Below are 6,291 nucleotides of genomic sequence, written 5' to 3'. Positions count from 1 at the left end.
TCAACTTACATGTTTTTTGTTTTTCTTTTTTAAAGATTGATTGATTGATTGGTTGATTTGGTACAGAGTCTCACTATGCAGCCTGGACGCATACTGATCATCCTGTCTCAGACTCCCCAGCTCTGGGATTACAGGGCTGCGCCACCACACCCGGTTTCAGTGGCTGGCATGACATGTGACACTGAGAGTCAAATCTGGATTCTTGTGCTTGCCAGGCAGGCGATTAGACTTCCAAGCTATCTCCCTGGCCCTATCAACCTATTTGTTTTAAACACAAAATAAATCAGATTTGCATTTTGTAAATTTTCTCTCCTATTCAGTCACTTAACTTTTGTTATTAACCATGAATTTAAAAGAGCTGTGGTATTTTAATTTGCTAAACCTTTTTTTATGCCTAGAACACTTATGACTAGATTTAAAACACACAATTTCAATACATATTTGTTATGTGAATAAATAAGCAAATATTTCAACCTAGTTGTGACATTGATTTCCTCTGTTAGTTTTTTTTTTTTTGGAAAAAAAAAACTTAATATTTTTCAGATCCATAGTAGTTGTAGGCAGTGTTGCATTACAAAAATCTTTTTCTTTTATTTTAATGAGAAAAAAGGATAAACTAACAATGAAACAGTTTCAAAATAAGTTAGTGGGAGAGTTACAATAATTAATACATTGCACATTGTTGTCTTTGTAGTAGTCATTCAGGACAAGATGTAGACATACTTTTTTGCCTAAATATTAGTGCAAACCTTTCTTCTCAATGAACTAAGAGAAAGTTATCCTATTTTGTGTATACATATTTGTATTTTTTCACAACAAAACGATATTCTGTTTATACTTTTGCAAAGTTAGTAACATATGATACAAAATTTCCTAGTGACTAATAGCTGACTTTAAGTAGCCAGGATGTTTATCTCAGGACTGAGGTAGCTTGTTTGCTTTAGGCAATGAGGTCTAGTTCTCTCCTACACACATTTGATCGATTTCCTAGTTTCCATGGCTCCCTACATAGCCACCTTTTTTGTTTTGTTTTGTCAGAGATGTGTGTTCCATTGCAGTGAGAGATGTTTTTGGAGGCGTAAAGGACTTTTTCACATTTGGTGTCAGTCCAAAGATTGTAGTTACTTGAATTCAGCAAAATAACTCAATATAGACCAATAGTCCATAATAGTAGTGAGTTATCAGCACATCTGGCAATTGTCAGCAATCTTTACCAAAACCAATATCATAAATTTTTTTTCATAGTTTCTTTGAAAAGTTTTAAAGATTTTTGCCATTTATTTCTAAGGAATTTTGTTATTTGTTTAAAATAGTGGAAAACATGATAAAATTCATAACTTTTATGTATAGATTCTCAAACATTATACATCATTTATTGAGAAGCACAGCATTTCTTTTTATTCATTTATTTTGGTGGAAGAGGGGATTGAACTCAGGCTTGTGCTTGCCAGACAAGCACTTATTCTACTGAGCTATCTCCCCGGCCCCAGCAGAATATTTCTTATTCAAATGGCTTTGGCATCCTTGTTGTAAATCAAGTATCTGCACAGATTTACACATAACTTTGCACAACTGATCTTTATATCTCTGCTTCTACCAATATGATAACATATTTTGTTGACCATGGTACACAGGGAATCTTGAAATACAACTGTTCTACAAATTTTTACATATTTTGAAAATTCTTGTGATTATTTTATTTTTTTTCTAAACTATATTTTAAAATTAGCTTCTTTGATTGGTTTTGACTATTGTTTTGTTTTGTCCCTTCTTTAAACCTATCTTGCACATTTATATCATTTCTATCTGGTAACCTGAATAACTGATTTGAAAATAGCATCATATAATACAGCATCCATTTTTGAACTCCTATCACTTTGTTTAGTGAAATTTTGTATTGTTTCTAATGCTGTTTCTCATCAATATTTTGCATTCTTTAAAAATAAAAAGAAATAGAAATAAAAAAGACTAATCTGGTGAGAGTTAATGTCTCATCAATGTTAAATTTTTCAATCAAAAAATTTGGCCTCTCTTTTGATTTGTTCAGTCTATTCTCAATATGCAAATCTTATAAAATTTTGTGAAGTTATGACCTAGGTTTTAGGGCATTGTGTAAAATTATAATGAATTATCTTTTATTTTTATTTCCAATGGTTCATTGCTTGTACATAGAAAATATATAGGCTCTTTTTCAAATATTAGTGGAACTTCTCAATTATCTTCATGTTTAATCTCTTTTCATCATAGAAAACATTTTGTTTGGTTTTCAAGATGTGACTTATTTTGTTGCACACAGTCTTGCCTAATTTGGCAAATATTATTTCCATTCTGCCATTTGGGACTGCATGTTTTCTAAATGTATCATGTTGATAATTATTTTTCAGATTTCCTAAATCTTTGCTGATTTTTGCATCTATGTAAGAAGGAGTATCAGAACCTTTAAGTAAGATTGTGGATTTTCTACTATCAGTTTTACTAGCATTTTACAGTTGTGCTATCAACTGTAAACACATTTAGGAATAGCACCTGGTTCAGAAGAATGAATATCTTTAGCACAATTTAATTCTCTTCTTTCTCTCTGTTAACATTTATTGTTGTGAAATTGGATATATATTCTCTATATATGAATATTATATATATACACCTCTTATAAGTATTTAATTTCTTTATGTTTATTAACCTATCTACTGTCATTCTGTGTCTATATTTTGTTTTTCTTTTAGATAGTAGCATATAGTAGTCTTCTTTTCTTTTTATGAACTCTAAAAACCCTGTTCTTTATATGTTTAAACCACTTATATTTAATGTGACTAGTAAAATGTTTTAATTAAAATCTATCATTTCACCAGGTTACTATTTATTTGGTTTATATTTCGAATATTTTTCTGTCTACTGTTTTATTAGTATTATGCTTATGAATCAATTTTCTATTGGCCACAGGTTCATTGTTCATACTTGTTTTTAAAATCCGAACAAATTTCTTGCATCTCACAGACCTGGTTATGCCTTAGTTTCTGATGTTCTAATGTATGGGACAATTTGATCTTCCTTCCTCTTACCCACCTCTCATCATTGTTTCCTTTCATCTTCGACCCAATCATGATGCCACAATCTATACCTTGGGAGTAACAGAGTTTACCATCCTCAATGCCTGCATTTTTTTCCTGTAGTTAAGAAGCTAAGAACAATCCAAATGGAGATTTTTGCCTTTTTCTTAGAAATAGCCGCACCTGTCTTCCAAGTCTGCTCAAAAGCTCAAGTTCCCAAGAGCTTTCTGCCTTGTGCCAGGTGCTCTAAAATTACTAGAGGATTGTCTTCATCCAGATAAACAAATCTTTGACTTGTCGTGACAAATTAATCTTGATTGTCAACTTGATTGGCCTGAGAGATGCTACACTTAGTAAGCACACTTCTGTGTGTGTATGGGTTGTTAATGAGGGCCTCACTGTCCTTGGGAACTATATTTGATACCTGGCATTTTTTTTCCTATGACCTTCTGTTCTGGTTTTTCCAGATGCCACCAACTGAACAGTTTTCTTTGCCAAGACTGCTGCATGATGTCTCTGCCTTGGAGCCAGGCAGCCATGGGCAGAAACCCTTAAAACATAAGCCCAGAGCATCGGTGCTTTGTCCCAACAATGAGAAAGTTGAGAGAGCAGGTAATAAACTCAGCCTATGTACATTAGCCCTTAGCACTCTAGTATCGTGATGTTCTTATTTTTTTCTGTCTTGATAGTTGCCTGGGGTCTCTTTCACCCATAATTTCTGTAGGTGAGTCAGGGTGCAGGAATCATTTCTTCATAGTAGGGCAAATATTTTCTTGTATTGCAGGATTTTTGTTGTCCCTGGGAAAACAACTTTATGCCAAAAAGTTATGTTTTTGTGATTCATGTGACTTTTTTATTATCATAATGAGTGAATAATATTCTATTAGTATTTTATCTTTTATTGGTATATTTTTACAGTAAATAATGATTATACTTATCATGTGCATGTACATAACACACCTTGTTTTTCCCCCTTTCCCTCTCATCCCACAATTCCTCTTCCCCTTCTTATTTAAAGAGCATTATTTCAACTTCCTTATTCTCTCTTTAATTCCCTCCTCTTCCTTCTCTTCTGCATTATATCTCTTGTTATCCTTCCCATTTGAAAAAGATATCTGCCCTTTCTACAGTCTGCATTTTAATTTGTTATTTATTTATATGTGGGGTTTCTCATATAAGAGAATCCATGCAATATTTGAAATTGTATTTGAAGGGCCAGCCAAATAGCTCAGCAGATTTAAGAGCCTATTTAGGCAGACACAGGGGCTGGGAGTTCAATCTCGGGGCCTGCAGTAGCAGCCCCACCTCCGGGGCGCACTGAGACTGCGAGTAAGACTCGGCGCAGTGGCACGAATTTGCAATCCTAGCACTTGGGAGGCTGTAAGCAAGAGAATCACTATGAGTCTGACCTAATCAGTGAGATCCTGTAGACCCTGTATTAAATTTTAAAAGTAATAATAATATAAAATAAAATTGTATTTGATTTATTTCATTTACTATTATGGCTATTGAGGTATAAATATTTACCTACAAATGCCTCATGTTTATCTTTCTTTATGGGTGTGTTGTACCTTTTGTGTAAATATACTAGTCTTTCTTTACCCACTCATCATAGAAACTGTTTCTTAAGGTTAGCTATTATAAGTCATACAGCTATAAACATGGTTGTACATGCATCACTGTATTATTTACATTAACCCTTTCAGGAAGATCCCGAGGTGAGGAACTGCTGGACTGAATGGCATTCCTACTTCTCAGTTCCTGAAGTATCTCCCTAATGACCTCCTTATAGCATTTTAGATCTGAACAGAAACACAACTCAAGATTTCCTTTCATAGAATCTGTTTTTCTGTATAAATTTTATAACTGTTTATTATTTTAATCTTTTTAAATCTTTGCATATGCTTTTAATTTTTATGCCCCATTCAGTATTAGTGTTTTAGCAGTCTACTTCTGATTTAATCAGAATAATTTAATCATAATTTAATAAAAGATCTTTTCATTGGAATGGGAGTATAAGATCAATGAAAACATTAGGAGATAATTTGGATTTAAGACATTCTAACAAAATTAATGCTAAAGGTGAGAAAAATAAATGTTCAGGTCTACTGGACCCTACTTGTCTTTGCAATGGCTTCAATTTGGCTCATATTCTAAGGCTGGGGATGACTGCGGCAAATAGCCAAGTGCTAATTGTGAGAGGAAATTAGGGGCCCAGCTGTAGCACAAATATAAAGTAGCATTAGATATGTTAATTTGTAGCTTTCAAGATATAGACCAAGAAGGGCTGGCCAGATAGCTCAGCAGATTAAAGCACTTGCTCAGGCAGACACAGGGATCAAGGTTCAATCCCTGGCATGCTGTGTCAGCCCCGCCCCCAGGGCATGCTGAGATGATTTAGACTGGGCATGGTGGCCCTTGACTGTAATCCTAGCGCTTGGAAGGCTGAGAACAGGAGACTCACTATGAGTCAGATCTGTGTAGTGAAACCCTGCAGAACCCGTACAAAATACATTTTAAAAAGATAAAACAAAGATATGGACCAAGATATAAATTATTATCCTAATTTTATAGAGGTGATAATTAAAGCCTTAAACTGGCACATCTACATGAAGGACAGAGATCGAAAGACTAGAATAGGCCTCAAAGCATTATAATACTTAGAAGCAGAGGAGAAAAAGCCAATAAAGAAAATGAGAGAAAGAAGTAGTGTTGTTAAAGCTTAAGGAAAGGTGAAATTTCCAGGGTGGAATTTTGTAAGACATGGAATTAATAAGGAATTAATAACAGGTGGGTGTCTAATTTGTTTTGGGGTTTCTTTTTTTTGTTGTTGTTGTTGTTTTGGGTTTTTTGTTTGTTTGTTTTTGTTTGTTTGTTTTTTGCAGAACCGGGGATTGAACGCAGGCCAGGCAAGCGCTTATTCTACTGAGCCACCTTCCCAGCCCCTTAGTGCCTAATTTGTGAACATAGTGTTACAAACTAATACAGACTCAATGACTTGCTGAGGTTTATGGCCTCTCAGGAATGAGTTGAAAAAAGAAAAGGATATTAGAATATGCTTTTGTGTCAACAAAAAGTCTCTCCACTTGTGTTATTCTAAAGAAATATATAAGGAAATTGAGAGGATTAGATGAGTTTTGAAAGTCTTTAGTTTACTTACATTTTTGCCACACCTAAGGCTAACAGTTGAGCCTAATCATTTTAATAGCACCTGTACTGCCTCCCAAAGAAATCTTTTTTTTTT

Source organism: Octodon degus, unplaced genomic scaffold (genome assembly GCF_000260255.1).
Source record: "Octodon degus isolate 3935 unplaced genomic scaffold, OctDeg1.0 scaffold00133, whole genome shotgun sequence".
NCBI lineage: Eukaryota > Metazoa > Chordata > Mammalia > Rodentia > Octodontidae > Octodon > Octodon degus.
Note: the sequence above shows the minus strand (reverse complement) of the source record.